We start from the raw sequence: 17,038 nt of genomic DNA on the forward strand, positions 1-17,038 counted from the left end.
AGAGCAGCTGCCAACTACCAATTTAACAGCTTCCAAAAACCCACCTTTTATTTTCTAACAGGAACGTTGGCTAGGTGGAAGGAAGTGACTTTTACTGGGGAACTTACATACAGAGCCTTTGGAACAACTCATAAAGCTACTTGCACTCATGAGGAAAGAAGAGTAATATATAAGGTAGCTTTGAGCTACTTTCCATTTCCCTTCTCCTTGGCTGTATCGAAGTGTAAAGGCAAATGAGATGTAGAAGAACCAAAGCACAGGAGATGTGTGACTCCAATACTCTGTACATTTCCCTTTTGCCTTTGCATACACACTCTCCCTTAATGCTCTGACCTGCTTTGTGGTATCTTTTTTTAAGAGTACAAATTTGTTGGAACCGCAAACTGGTATCACTATGGCCCAGAAGCCAGTTGGCCCATCTGGAACACCACAGCAGCACAACATACTCTTCCTGTATAGTCAATCATCTCCAAACCACAAAATAAACCTGAAGGGTAACTAGCATTCTTAATTAGTCTCAAACTAAACAAGTATTTTAAATATTTCTGCTTTTAAGCTGATATTGACAATTTTAAAAGCAAGTAGAATTCTGTTTTATTCACACTCCTGGCTCTTCCAATGAATCCTATGAACCAAGAACAGTCCGATGAATCAGGAACAACTATCATGAAAACCACAACTTTGGTTCAATGATACTCCTATGCTTTGTCTTCCTGGTAAACTGGTCTTACCCTTAAAATACATATATCCACCAAAATAAAAGTAGTCTATTCAGCTAATCCTGCACATTGAATGAAATAGAACAAGCTTACAAGTTTGGCCCAAGAAAATGACAATAACTGCATGCTACTACCTTTTAAAAGAAAATAAAAGGTCCCAAAACCATGAAGTGATACACAACGGACATGCACACTACAAGAAGAAACATATAATACAATAAATTTATGCATATAGTAGAGAAAAATAAAATTACAGTATTCTTTTTATTGTTCTTGCCTACCAACACAAGTCAACTACTAGAACTCAAATAAGAGGCAGGCCAAAGAAGAGACTCCACAGTCTCACACACACAAAACAGTACTGTCTGGATGGAATTAATACTAGAGGAGTTATACAATGCCTCCTTAAAAGACAGCTTTTTGCATGAAGTGATTATTTCTTTCCATTTGAAAAACTGCCAGATTTCTTTCAAAAGTATTTGTTAAGAAACATTTTCTTGATCACGGTTCTGTCACTTCTGTTGATTTCTGACACTTCATTTCTCTCCGATATACCAGTGCAAACAAGTGTCTCATCCCTAATAAGCTTTGCAATAACTGGAGGAAAATAGATTTTGAAAAGCTGAGCATAGCAAATACCTTAACTGAGGAATCCCAAAACCATTTGGTCAAAGAAAAACTGGTGAAAAAATGCCCATAAACTTTGAAGTTTTTCTAGTATTCATGGTTGAACTTACAGCTTAAAACCAACTTTTCTTTTAAATTCTTACATGTAAACAAAACAGGGTTATAAAATTCTAGCGAGTGTCACCTCACAGTGAATTATTCTGAACACTGAAAGAAAATGTAAATTGTGAGATAAGTACATTTTTCAGTAAGTTTTGATTCAAAGTCTCCTACAGTTTTAGTACATTTCTTATCATGTTTTACAGTAACAAATTTCACTAAAACAAAGATTTCCTGGAGGCAAGAAGAAATGACTTTTCATTGCTGATTTAAAACAAATAATGAGTTTGGCAAGCTACAAAAACAAGAGCGGTGGAAATGAGGAAGTTTCAGGCAGCATAATTTCTGCCTCACAGAACTGCAGCCAATGTATGCACAGAATGACCACAGACATAGTGACTTCTCCTGTATCATCTATAAAAACATAGTTGGATGAGAAAACACTTTTTACTCCTGAGCCATAATGCAATTTAAGACAGAAGTCTAAACATGTTTTATTTCCTCTAAAGCGTTGCCTCTCTCCCTTTCCTCAATGCAGCAGGTGCAAGAATGGCAGTCTTGTTTGTTTTCCCACTGGAACATTGGAGAGAAAATACAGCTTTCTCCCGGGATGAACATGACTTTCATTAAAAGAAGGATAGAAATAGAAGAAAAATGTGTTAGGCACAAAGTTTTATAGGAATATTTTTTGTTGTTGTTGATATTCTTATATTAAGAAAGAAATCTTACAAACTAAGAACCATCGTTAAAAGCACTGTATTTCCAGGAGGGCTAAGAAACGTCGCCTTAATTTCATACACTGTAATGCTGAGAGAAGATGACTTGACAAGCCACAGAGGGATTTTGCTGCTGCTCAACAACTGCACCTCACGATAAGCTCTCCCAAGACACCTTCCAGCAAGAAATTAACTGGCATCCCAGAAAGAAAAAAAAAAACCACTACCACCACAAAATATTAGTAAGTGTAGCTTTTCACAATGCTATACCATGCTAAAATCATTTATGAGCTACCAAACTTGTAGGTAAAGGACTCAAAAATATTTTGCCACATTCAGCCACATTATTCTTGGCATAAAACTCATCCTGACCCAGGACCGAAAAGCCATTATTTTCTCCACTGGCTCTCAAAAACTACCCTACTATTTAGCAAAAAGGAACATATGCAACATCAATACTTAACACACCTCTTTCTGTCTGTTACCGTATGTAATTCTGTATTTTTCAAGTAACTCCTTTGAACACTGTGACTATGATTTATATCTCAGCTATCTGTGAAATCATTGTATTTCCCCTTCATTACCAGCCCTGAAACCTGCTAACATTCTCAAGCCTCTGGTTTCAGAAACCTTGGACTCAGATTTAAAATCCTGCCAAGCTGTTGGCCTGAACTATTTTTTTTTCCTTTCTAGTATAAAAAATTAAAAGCTCTTTTTTCTCAAGTTTTGCCTGTCAAGAACAGTGTTTTAAGCATTTTTAACTATCATTTTTAACTATTTCTTTTACTTTAGGTCCTCAGATTTCTGTAACTGATAATAAGTTTCGAGAATTTTGTAGAACTGTTTATCTTAATTTCTTTTCCTCTAGAGAAATTTTCATAAATAGTCAGCTAAACAGAAGTTTGTGAGCATCTGATTCCTGTTATCACCACAGCACATGGATAAAGCTTGCAGGGCCTCTATTATAACCCAGTTCAGAAATATACGGTAATTGCTCTCAAACTGCTGAAACAATTAGTTTAAATACAGGATGAATTTAAAGAACAGTTAACATTCTTCGTAAACATAACTAAACATTAGACAATTAACTACAAAACTCATGAAATCTTTGCTATCAGGAAGAGTTTGAAACTACTGAAAATACACGTTAGCACCTTGCTGATCTTACTAATAAAAAAACAATTAAACAAAGAAACAAAGGATAAGACCAAGAATGTAAATTGCTAAGAAGTAAAATGGTTTATCAGTCTCATAATCTGTTTTCTACTGTTATCTGCCTGACATAATAGCTGGCTGTATAATACGGTCTTCCAAATGTTATGGCAAAGCTCATGATACTTAGTGTTTTCTTAAAAGTCCTTATGTATACTTACGTCTCAGAATCTCCAAATAAATTTTATATGTATTCACACATTCCTATGCCAAGAACTGGAAAATATAGCAGAATGGCTTAATTGAAAGGACCACTTAAAGGAAACCAATTTTCACATCTTATGATTCTTCAAGAAAATCAGAGTTTGAGGACTTGACCTGTTAATGTTAAAGTTAGACAGTATTGCAGGTAAACATAACAGGAATGCAAAACATGTACTTCATGCACTTTATCTCAAGGGGCTTTATGACAGTTAAACCAAAGAAATGGACAATCAAAGAAAGCAAAAGAGTATGCCCTGTCTAAGGCAACTGGGGGATCAACAAAGGAAGAAAATTCAGCTGGGGAGTCCCAAAACATTCAATGATAGGGCTGAGAAGTTACTACCAAGCTTATAAGCCTGCTTTTCATGAGAACTTACTGCAAGTCAGCTTCTTGGACAGCAATATTCAAGAATACTGGTTTTATCCTGAATACAGTCAGAACTCAAGGACAGGGAAGGTTACGGAGGGCTTTAAACTGTGTAATCAGCTGATCAGTGCAAGACCAATACTGTTTACATTGTCCTGCAAGGACCTCCAGAAGTTTTTTAGTGATGTCATCTAGGCAAGTAAGAAGAGAAAGATTCATACAACTGCATTGTTAACATTATGTAAGATTTTTAAATCAATGGACCAAGAGTTCACTCTGTATCATATTTTTGAAAAATCCCGGAATAAAGATGTAAACAAACACAAGAGCCCACCTGGCCTATGATCAAAGCAGCAAACAGAAGTTTGCAGTAGAAGCCCATGACTTATTCCCGTCAGCGACTCCAAGTGGTGCAGATCAGATATTCTAAATAAGGAAGGGTTATGAGGTGTGCATTTCTACAATATAGAACTGTATTCTGAATATTTTAAGTAGTAAGCAAAAAAAAAGTAAAGAGTAGCTTTCACTATGACTGATTCTGACTCTTGAAAAATTTAGTGACATGGCGGATAGGGGGAAGGTTTTGAACCAAAGAGAAGAAAACATGATGTTGCTCTGCAATTCTGTTTCAATACTAAAAAATTTCACTTCTATGAGTTTTATACAAAAACTTTTTAAACGTTTAACACCTATGTTGTATTTTAACACAATGCATCAGAAAATTTTTATTTCTCCATCACCTCAGCCTCAAGTACCATTTAATATAGTACCCTGAGCATCTACTGAATTAATTTAAAACCTATTTCATGGCAGACAATTAAGCACCATGTTAAATCACAAGGTGGTATGCTTTCTCAGCAGAAGGTGCAATTTAGTTGATGGTATGCCATAATGTATTTTTACTAAATTCACCAGAAAAAGTGAGAAAGACCTGAAATAAATTCAATAAATTATTTACTTCAGAATATTTCCAATACTTGCTTGCAGACTGTACTATAAATCTAAACATTAGAATCTAATTTTTTTTAAATAAAATTAACTCAAGATTCTTAGGTATGTGGCAAGTGGTTAATCTTGCAAATAATTTTTTAGAGGCCAAAGCTTTAATCACAAGGCTCTTTTTTATCCCACTTACCCACCCTACCCCCCCCAAATTATTATAGTAAATTTTATATATCCACTACGGACAGAGTTTTATTTGGGATTAGATGTGGAAGAAAAAAAAATATATTTGCTGCAACTGACCACACTGGAAGTATGTATTAGAGCTAGGATTTCTGGTTAATATAAAAATTCATCAGCAATTACCAGGACAAAAAAGGTAAATTTTCTCCTGGCAGGGGAGGAACTCCTAACCTACTATTTTGGGAGGTTAATTTCAATATTTATGTGCAGAAATACTATTTTCCACATGTAAAACAATGTCATGTCATGTTTTATTCCTGTTACTCCAAGTGTGTGTCACTTTCAAACAGAAGAAAAATAACACATAATCAGACAGTTTAAAACAAGCAGTAGAATTATCTGAAGCTTTGAAACTTAAGAATTACATAAAGATAACATTGCTGACAGTGATGCTCAGAAGTTACGAGTCAGGCACTGGACCTTGTCACAAAGTGGACACACAAAAGCACGAGGACTCACAAATCCTCAGGAACTCGGGAATAACAAAGGTGTCTTCTGTCTCAACACAGCAGCCCAACTGAGAAGGAATAGGCTAACAGGGATTACTCCCCTTTTCAGTAGCCAGAAAGTTCTGAAGGGAAAAAGAAAACAAAGCAATTTCCCTCCTCAAAGGAGGAAAAAAAATAAATAAAATGAGGGAGGGGAAAAAAAAAAAAAAAAAAAAAAAGAGATAACCCCAAGAAAAACTCAGGAGAGCATCCTAACAGAAAACTCACACCATTGCTATTTTCAACAGCTCAAGCAACAAAGTGTTGGGATTTCCCTCCAAGATAATGCTGTTGTACCAGTCTTGTGGAACCCGAAAACTTCTAGTTATTTTTATCCTGCATTGCTTACTGTAACCATTTAATAACCTTTTTAATCCTCAGACAAATTCTTCTCTGAGGTGAAACATTAGATGCTCCTCTATTTTCAGGAAGCTATCTGATCTCATTGTCATACTTTGTGTGAGTTTCCTGAAGACTAGAAATGCCTTCTTGGCTCCTCTGGACTCTGACACAGGCGTCCTGAAGAGCCTCACACATTATAAAAGCAAAGGAAATAAAAGATTGACTAAAATAATCCATTAAAATGAGTGTTGAGTGAGAACCTTAAAACCCAAAAATCTAGGACATCCGAAATACTATCAGACTGCATTTTCAAAACCAAGGTCCTTCCTCTTTAATATTTAACAGCTTATCATAAAATGAAATCACTTTTATTAATACTGTATTTTTCAGCTTTATGCAATGTCCATGCTATTTTATTCTGTTACTGGGCAAACAAATGTACTCGACCATAGCTAGAAACTAGATGTGCTAATCAGCAATGTTTTGTGTCACCAATACCATAAAAACTTTATAACATTTTAAAAGATTTCTAACACAACTTCAGTCCCTTGCAAAGAAGTTAATGCCAGCCCTTCTAACACAAGCATCATCGCCAGCATAGACATTCTTACAGTTCTTCAAAGAGGTTTTAAATATTTAGTAAAATGTTTTAACAGCACTCTCCCATTGCCAATTTGTGACAGTGATACCATTTAAATCTTTGATGATGACAACACTAAAAATAAATAAATTACAGTCCAACTTAGTATCACAATATTGCTAAACCTTCATTATGCCATAGTGGATTTACACATTTGTGTGGCACACATTTGGAACACCATTTTAGTCACGCACTGCAAAAAATTAATAAAAAGGAAGGAAAAAACACATAAAAGGCCACCAGAATGAAAAAAGCACAGAAAAGCCTCAATGGGTGGAACAACTAAATACATTAAGATTCTTTAGCCTGGAAAAAAAAAGATGACATTAAGGCAGATGTGACGAACACCTTTCAACTCATTTGTGGAATAGAGAAAGCAAGTACAAAACAACTGTTTGTCATCTGTTCTCACACAAGAACCAGGGGTTATCAGGTAAACAATAAGTAGCTGCCAGGTAGAACCAGGCAGAAAAGGACTTCACACAACACTTAGGTAAGAAACTGCAACAGGATGTTAAGAGTGGTAAAAAGCTTCCAAAAGTCTTTGACATTTAACAGGAAAAAAAAAAAAAAGTAGCGGTTATTAAACACAGAGATGTCTTGGCTCCAAATCACTTAAGGCTGGGAGCAGATGTCAGGAAAGGAGGCTTTTTCTATTCTTCTATCTCATAGTGGTTGCTGTTGGAGGCAAGCTAATGACCCAAATGGACTTTTGGTCCAACTCAGGGCAGCTTTTCTTAAATTCGCAAGGGCTGGCAACTTTTGAAGACTGGGGGAAACAGATATATCTACCCTAAGGTTCAGGCGTCAAACCCTGTGCGACTGAATCCCCCAGCCTTGCACTGGAACCTCTACTCTCTTTCTGTCACTCCTTTTGGGGGATTCACAAGCAGACATGAACTACTGCAATACTGCACACACCACACAGACAGCTCTGCTCTGTTCTAGCACTTTGCTGGGAATAGAAGGATCTCCACTAGCTGTTAAAGAAGAAAAGCGGAGTATGACCAGCCTGTGGTCTCTCTGCTGCTGAAGCAGAAAAGCCAAGCTGTATGAGGAACGGGGAGAGACCAACGAAAGGCAGAGACAAGCAGACAGGGTGACACAATAGTCAAGGTGACACATACTGGAACCAGACCAAGCAGGATCATGAAAGACCCTTATGATTTCCTCCACAGCCTTACTTCTAAATCTACAAAATACCAAAAGATAACACAACTAAAAACACTCAGTGCCTTCACACTACACCACCGCTCTTGGAGCAGATTCCAAATCAGGCTGGACATTCACTGAAGAAGGACAATGCGCAAGGCGTATGGTACGCGTTATTTAAGATGAGGAACAAATAAAGCTGAAAAGTGTCAACCTCAAACAATGCTTGTGAGATGCCTCACTGCAACTACTACAACTGGGAACAAAGAGAAAACAAAGGGGAGTTGGAGTTTAACAAATGAAGTACATGCAATAAGCCATAAAATGCTCTTGGGGGTTCTTCAAAAGCAAGACAAACATAACACTATCCGAACTCAAACTCCGTCTGCTCTAGCTTTCTCCACTATGTGGTAGTCACGTGCCATGACTAAGTACGTTCTCATTTCACATAAATATTAGTCTTTAACTCTAGGATTCAGACTGGAAATGCTTTTTGCAACCATCTGCTATCAGGATATCTAAAAAAACTAATTTAGTGACCATTCTCTGTAAATGGCAAAATACATTTCAGTTGATTCAAGCTATTTCCTGAAGCAATTTATTTCCAACTATTACTGAGTTCTCCCTGCCTGTGTGGCAAAAATATATGTATTTGTAAATACATAAATATGGCAAAGAACATTATTATTATTATCATTATTATTTCAGCAACTCAGAAACTAACTTTTTCTACAGTATATACATAGAAGATATTCCTTCTGCTAATGTACTAAAGGAAAAAGCATGACAGAGCATAGTTGCTCTCGTTTGTGGGGTGTTTTTTTTTTTAAACTGTTCCTGTACTGTTTACAGGAGTTACCTAAACTCAGTAGACAACTGCCTATCCTAAAAATGCCAACAATAACTTGTAGGAAGAAAACAATCTAAACAAAAGCTTTGACAGTGAGTTGAATTCCTGTCCTTTTAGTCCAAATTACACTTCAATAGTATAAAGGATTAAGCAATGAAATTGAGTATTATTTTTTTTTTATTTACATAAACAGTCATTTACACTTTATTTTAAAGAATGTGGTTAGAGTAAACTGTTGATAGACAATGTCAAACACTTCTGTCATCAGGGACTAGGTAATGAAATATATAAAGCATCCGGGATTTTTGCAGACCGTTCTGCTGCTGCAGAATTTCACATTCTTCCTCTCCTACCCTATGCAAAAAAGGGTGGTAAAAGATTGGGATATGTTCACATGCATGAATGCCAACACTTCAAAGCACACACAGAACCTCATAGTGCTCTGCCTTTTTTAGTGAAGGCAAAATAATAACACTGGTAAGAAAAAAGGACAGAAAAAAAAAAAAAAGAAAATAAAATAGGGGAAGAAACTTTGCATTTTAGAATCTTGAAAGCAATACTCCTTTAGTTAGCATAAGAAAGTCACCCTACTATTTAGTGCAGAAAATGACATCTCTCTGTGGAATTCTGCTTTTAAGAAAGAAAAAAGAAGTTATAACCACAGAAGCTCAACCATAAAGAGAACTTGAAAATTCTGCGTAAGTGCTTTCTAACAAACCAGCAGCAATTTTTTTTTTCTTCTGCAATACTGATTATCTTGTAATTTAGAGGAAATATCAAACCATTTCCAGGAATTTCAGCAACGACATTAGGACAGTCATGACGCTAATGTGCATAATATCAATTATCTGCTATATATTTGTAAGGTACCTATTTCTTATACCAAAATAAAACCCACAAGTAAGTTTCTTTTATTAAAGTAAATATTCTTACAGTCAATTTGAAAATCCAGCTTAGTATTTTGTGGTTTATATTCTTCATTGTATAAATCTCTCAAGACACTATTCTGAAAGGGGTTTTGTTTGTTTGTTTGTTTAAAGGCACTTCCCATCTGCCTGCGCTTATGAACTATGTACTACAATCTGAAGAATATGAACATTTGGTATCTGAAAAGATCCCTGGACACAATCTGAAGTATTCAGGGATATTTTATTACTTATTACAAAGGGTCAAATGGCATTAAAAGAAATCTCGGGAGAGGCAGAAATGAATCACATGTACTTAACTTTCCCAAGGATGCACCAGTTAACACTGTGAGCCTCAGTACTGCTGATTTCCAGTCACATGCTGTATTGCACCCTTCACCGTCTTGAACACTGATGTTTTGCAAGCCCAAGGTCTAGGAGGTAAGCGGTGGGTGAACTCAGGCATCCTCCTCTTCGGAAGCAAGGAACAGATGAGTCTATACTAACAGTTCTTGAAAAGTAACTAGTTAAGTAGAAATTAAGAGATGTACTGCAGTCAAGATGGGCAACACATCCTTCCAAAGGATCGCTCCATCATCTGCTACACCAGGGAGAAGTAAGTATAGTGATGGCACTACCCTGTGTTTAAATGGCATGCCAGATGTGAAAATCGACTGTAAAACAGTAATGATAGTGTTTATAAACACAACTGTGAAACAGAGAAAGACACTTGCTACTTATACTCTCCTTAAAGACAAACCAACCAGCCCCTTTCAAAGCAGCCTTTTTTATGACAACATTGCAATACAGTAAGTATATTATAAATTTGTACTTACTATTATTTTAATATATTTAGAAGGAAAGATTCTGCAACATCATATTGCCCAGTTTACAGGCAGTAAACAGCAAAAATAACTGGTTTTTAGTTTAGAGTATGGAATTTTAACTTACATTTAAAAACCATAAACTACAATCATACAATGAAAAAAAAATCATTGTATGGTGGAAATGAAAGCATAGTTAAATCTGCCTGTTCACCTGAAGATGGAAGAGTTGCATGCATGTTAGATGTTAAGTCAAAATCAGAAAGAACCTGACAAATTGAAGATATGATCTGAAATAATTAGAATGCAGTCAGTAGGACAGGTACAAGCTTTTAAACTTGGTGCAGATGATTGCTTTTGCCCATATACAAAGAGGAATAATCAGCCAGCAGTTCTGCATAGATGGATCACAAACAAAGGGTGATTAAAAGACAAAGAGCATCATACTGACATTTATTAACAGTTGATCCTGTAACAGAACAGTGGAGCAGAGTAGACTGACCTCTTGAGGTCTCTTCCAGCCCTATTTTTAAGCATTCTTCAATGCACATATGCTGCTGCTTTTTATCCTATTTTCTTCTTCTCCATGTATGTTAAAATGTAAATTATTATACACCTTTCTTGCCCAAAACCTACCTGCTAGTCTATTTATATTTAGATTTCTGAATTTTGAACAAAATCCCAAATTTGTGTGCAACGGTAAATACTTTAGAATCAATATACTAGTACTATAATACATGATTTAAGTTAATTTGACCCTTAGAATTGAGGGGGGGGGGGGAGTTAAATAGAGTCCGTGAGAATAGTATAAAGACCTATGTCATTATCACCCATGAACCAGCAAAGACTGGGAAACTATGCAATTAGCTTTTCCCGTCAGTCTGGGTTTAAACTTTTTAATCTTCCATGAATGCAATCAAATCATGGAAACATTGTATTATCTGCAAGCCACGGGTAGGAGACCACTGCTCTAATTCCTAGTTTAAAAAAGTCTAAACTAAATAGTCGTATCTTTGATCAAGCCTGATAATAGGCATTAAAAAAACCTCATCAGGTATTCATAATGATTTTAAAATGCCATTATTTTGTTTTTCACCACTGAACAGACTGAACATGTTTTGTAGATATTCTAAGGATTTGGGGGTGGAGGCGGTGAAGGAGTTGTTATTATTCACACTAGCCAAGCTCTTTACTAAGTCAACAGAAATAGACAGATAAGCTCTTCCAGAAGAGAAGTCAGAGAAGCTAAATTCATGCAAATTAAACTCCCATTCCAAGTCATCTTTTGGAAAAAATACTTTCTCTTCATGGGCTATAGTAAGCAAGCTAACCCAATTACATGCCGAACTTGGGTCAAGGGAATAGCATCGTGTATCTGTTTCTACAAACACCTTTTGTTTCTTTTTTAAGTAGGATTACATAAATCCAAATAAAATTTTGATTACTGTTACTGTGGTCTACAGAAAGTACTTATGCAAGTAAAAATATCTACCAAATGCAATGCACAACATACCCACTCAGTGGCTGTGACATAATACATATCCCAGTCCAGTGTCACTGTTACCAAGTAGTAAAATGCCTGACATTTATGTCTCATTTATATATACTATATTATACGCAAACACCTAAGACATACAGCTTTTGTATGACAAGAAAACATGATTTAGGGAGAGCTACTATATGGTGTTAAGTATTGTTTTAAAATATAACTTATATTTTTAAAAATTGGAAGCCAGTACCCAGTAAGTAGTAGAAGATGAAGAAGGAGGAACACAAATACTGATGGGTGCTGGTAACCTTCTACAGTCTAACTCAGAGTCCAATAAATCAAAGAGAAAGTATCCTCCAAAAGAAAGCTCCAGGATTTATGAAGCTGCAGTTAGCCATTCAGATGTCTCATACTATCTGACAAACCAAAGAGATGAGTGAGATCTACAATAAATCAACCAGAAGAAACTAAGAAACAAACAAAACAAATCCAGGAACAGCTCCTCAGGAAAATCTGCACCTCAGCTGCCTGGCCAAAAGCCTGCCCAAGGTAAGACGTAGGATTAGCGCAACTGCCACAGCCTTGTTTCCTAAATACATGGTGTCAGTTTTGGTGCCAATTAACACATGTGCCCGCAGCAGAATGTCTTCTATCATTGGGACATTCATGTCTTTCTTCCACACCAATCTTCTGTAACCAGGAAGAATTCAGCTCATTCTGTAGCCTTTTTGTTTCCAAAGGGAAAGGGTGTGGAGAAAGAAAGTACATGCTAGTTTTCTCCTTCTTTCCTCTATACAGCTGTTTCCTTTCAACTTAAGGAGCCTTAGCACCTTTGAGCCTCTGACTGCTCAATCAAGCTAATTTGAAAATGTCTAGAGCATTGAAAAGTTACTCGGGCGTAAATGCATATATGCACACACATACATATCTCAACGGTGTCACCACACAGGTTTCTTTCCCAGTATGAAAGATGACTGAAAATGAGGTAATTTCATATACTTTAAACTGATTCCAGCAACCTAACTCCTTTATATACTTTTAGATGGAAAGTGAACATGTATGGTCTATTCCTGGGTCCCCACGAAGACTTGCCAACATGCCACTGTGGCCAAGGTAATTTAGGACAGCAGAGAACCACGATCTACTGAAAATACTACTTCAGAGTTTATCGTGAATGCAAAAGGCTTTTAATAAAGCCTTTAAAACAATCACAGTGGTAGAAAATACTACATAACATTCTCCGTATTTCATATTTTGTACACGTGATATAAACAGGTATACAGCATGAACTAGAGATCATAGACAATTGAGCGAGATGATAACGTATGCTGGGTTTTTAATACGAAAAAAGAAGATCTTGATGCATATGCTGTAGAACTCCCCAGTCACAGAAAGACACAGATATAAGAATGCTTAGTTTCAAAAGCAAAGCTGTGCTGAAAATTATACCCTAGAATATCTACCTGCTAAATTTGGTTCCTCTCTTCTCACAGACTTTGGAACTTACAAGTTGCCAATGCTCAGGAAGTGCATGACTTTACAAAATGAAAGCTTGAGTTTACACCCACAATAAAAAAGGGAGACACAAATTTGTTTAAGTTATCAGCCAAGAAATTTATTGACACTGAGATCAGTATTACCATACGCAAAAAAAAACCTGGACTTTGCTTCCAGACACATATTGGTAAGAACACTCCTGCTCACAGAATGCCAAGCCACCTTCCTCCATTTATTTCTCTTTGTTGTCTTCTTAAATAACTGCAGTCTCTCCTAAGTGTCTCTCTTCTCACTTTATTACTCTAACACCTCTCCTAATAAAGACATATTTACCCCACTGGATCTCTTTCTGTCCAGGTCTACAGTTTTGACAAACTGTGAGGTTCCATAAGCATTTATTGGAGACCCCTGGAAGCAAGCAGCTCTGAAGAAAAATACACACCACAAGCCATTTGCCACCTTAAAGATTCTCAAAGTCTCTTTAAGAAAGAAGCAGAGGAACCTCACACAGAGATAAAGCAAACCCACTGCCAACTGTCAGAGCAGCTAAGAGAAAAAGGTTGCAGGATGCTTAAATCCACTTTGAACTGCAAGACGGACTCACTGGAAAATCATTACAGAATATTATAGGAACTGTTGTAGGTAATTACATTCTAGGAAACCACAGCTAGGTGCACCAAGGAAAATATTATGGAAAAACAAAAACGGTGACCAAAAAACCCACTATGTACAAATAAGTGGTATGTAGATTAGTTCATAAATCATGAAACTGAAGAGCCTAAATTGCATGTACAATGTGTCGTCACTATCACCTCTGAAAAATCAGAATTTCATAAACATGGAAAGTAAGAAATAGGAAATGGAAAAGCCTCTATAAACACCGATATGCAGTCCCTAGCCCTCAAGCTTGGTTCAGCAAAGGTAAGCAATGAAATAGGCTATTCCATAAAAATTGCTGCAGAAGAAGGGTACAACCTTTAATGCTTTCAGCCTAAATGCAGCTTATATACAAGAGTGAAAGGCCAAGTAAACTACCATGGTATGAAGATCATATTAGTTTTTCCAGTACCAGTGGCCCTACTACCTGTCATCACCCTAGATGACACTTCAGCCTCAAAGAGGATATCCTCTTGTACCAAACAAGAAAGAAAAAGTCAAAACTATGCAGGTGCACAAAATAAATAAAAATAGAAAGAAAAAAATATGGAACCAGTGAAAAACGAGAAACAGAGATGGCAAGTAAGAAAGGAAAGAAAAAGGCAGCAACTGCCCTGAGAAGACTCATGAAAATAGATGACCAAAGGAAGCACAGACTAAAACCTATTATTCAACTACTGGAATATGGAACTATTATTCAAACGTCAATTTTCTGTTTGTGACTCAAAAGCCTACACAGTAATCAGCAGGCAAAATGTTTAAAGTATTAGATATTCCATAAATGTGCATTTTACAGATCAACAATGTTACATTTTGCATGAAGGTATGAAATCGGCATCCGCATGACACAGACCTGTTTCCTGAGGTTACTCCATATATTCTTTAAGAGCAGTTTTACATCATTGATGTAAGTTACTAAAACTCCAGGGACATTTTCCAAAAATAGATTACATTTTACTTTTTCCACAGTTTTACAGACTTTTGCCTTTGCAAAAGTAGACAACAAGAAGCATCTTAAGGTTTACTACTCATGCCAGATTGTCCAAAAAGGTTTCGTATCCACAACTAGGCACCCACACCACCGGGTTCACACTACCTGTGAACCGCTGAACTAAGCAGGCAGAAGAATATTCAGACTGTACGAAGGCAAGTGATTTTTCCCAGAAGTATTAAAACAGTCATATCTAAAATAAATACGGACCACATAACTTTAAACGTAGCATTGTCAGATTTTTCTACTCATGTCCGTGTCGTAATTACTCAAACGGTAGCACAAAGTTGTAGTAACCAGTTCTTGGCAGCTAAACAGATTACTGTTCACATTTGCAAAATGACATTCATCATTAATAATAGCAGAAAGTTCAATAATTTTATATTCCAAAGGGCTATCATTTCTGCAGAAACTGAGAACCTTGACTTAGGTATTCATGAAATGTAATCCAAAACATATTTCCTTATCTCATGTTTCTTGATCTTAATATATCACAAATCCCTAGGTATCGTATCCTTATTTGGTCCCCAGAGAGGCAGAAGGTTGCTGTATAATCAAACCACACACTACAAAGCAGTATGATGGCATGATACACACTGCAAACAACACTAGTATCTTCCTTGGGCTACCACAGAAGAAACAAAACAGCGTTAGGAAATATCAGACCTGTAAAAAAATCACTGGCCAATCCAGTAAATATTAAGTTATTCCAACACTAGCTCAGTCGCCCCTTGTCTGTTGTCATAATTTCTTTAACACAGGCACAAACGTACACGCCCAGCATCGCTGCTCGAACAGGAAGGGTGGGTGCAGGCTGTCAAATGTGTTCCACTGCTGACTGCCCTTGCTCTCCCCTTGATTTTTACAGCAGGGTCCAGTAGACGGTAACACAACTTGAGATACGCTACTAGCCTTGAATTTCCACACATTTTTTTTTCTATCATCCAGCCAACAGAACTTTCATACACTGATTCTGGGGACATATAAATAGCTTAGAAGACAACAAATCTAGCTTGATTTTGATCTAGCTGATCTTGATTAAACTCAGTTCTGAAGTACTTGAAGTTGTGCTTCATTTCACAGCTAGTACAGCCGTTACACCAACGCAGTAATTTCTCTACGTTCTTTTCACTCGAGCTGGGAAAGGTAACCCAAGACAAAGTGTCACCTCTCAGGAACCATGGATTTAAGGAAAGAGAACAACTGCATTTGCATAAATAATTCTATTAAAAAAACCACTCCCTTTCCTTCTTCCCCAATCTACATTCTACCATCAATGCTCCCCCTACTTTTCAAGCTGCAACATTAGCATTCAGAATATGCAGAGCTAAGTATAAATAAAGATGTTTCTATAGGTGAAGTACAACACAGCCTACTGTTAAACAAGCTGTCGCTTCTAACAAGAAAAATGCACCCTGTTCTACCTCGTCCCACCCCCAGCCCAAGGAGATCCCGAATCCCTCATCATCACCTGCTGTGTGCCTGTCACACACACAAGCCAACGGGAGCCACAAAATTGCTCGGCACAGGTGCACCCCAAATAACAAGGATACTGTGTAATAATCCATGTCTTTCCCTGCCAGGCTGGTGCCCATGTTTTCTTTGTACAAGCCAGCTAGTTTCTCTCGCCTCCTCCGACAGGAGTTAGAGCCTTCTGTTTTAATAAACCTCAAAACACGACGCCCTCCCAACCCCCAAGCGTGGATGTGCATAAAGCCATCCTCTCGCTGTTGTCCACTTCTGACAAAGGAAAAATCAAGTCAAAATAAATAAAAAAGCCGCCTACCCTTTCATCTAGAGCCAAGGCTTGTGTGAGCCAAAACTATCACCCGCATCTCCCTGTCTCTGTCACAGAGAAAGAGCCAAGACCCCGATGGGGAGGAGCAAGTGCTCTCACCTTAATTATGCTGCTCCTCCGGGGGATGCCGGGCTTGCCTTCTCGTTGTTGACTGGCGGAAAATCCTTTCTCTTTGCTGCTGCTCTCCGGGCTTGCAGGAGGAGCTGATCCCGGCTCCTGGCCGGCCCCCACCAGGGCACAGTCCCCGTTGGAGACCCGGCTGCCTGCGCTGTCAAA

General features: G+C 37.3%; 1 protein-coding gene across 1 annotated transcript in view; it reads right to left on the reverse strand.

Moving 5' to 3' along the window:
• Positions 1-17,032, reverse strand: part of PLCL2 (phospholipase C like 2) — a 103,892-nt gene extending 86,860 nt beyond the window's left edge. The window contains exon 1 of the mRNA XM_009638639.2: positions 16,862-17,032. The gene's annotated coding sequence lies outside the window, so the exon portion shown is untranslated. The remainder of the gene's footprint in view (positions 1-16,861) is intronic.
• Between the last annotated feature and the right edge of the window lie 6 nt (positions 17,033-17,038).

This window comes from Egretta garzetta, unplaced genomic scaffold (genome assembly GCF_000687185.1).
Source record: "Egretta garzetta isolate BGI_Z169 unplaced genomic scaffold, ASM68718v1 scaffold94, whole genome shotgun sequence".
Lineage (NCBI taxonomy): Eukaryota > Metazoa > Chordata > Aves > Pelecaniformes > Ardeidae > Egretta > Egretta garzetta.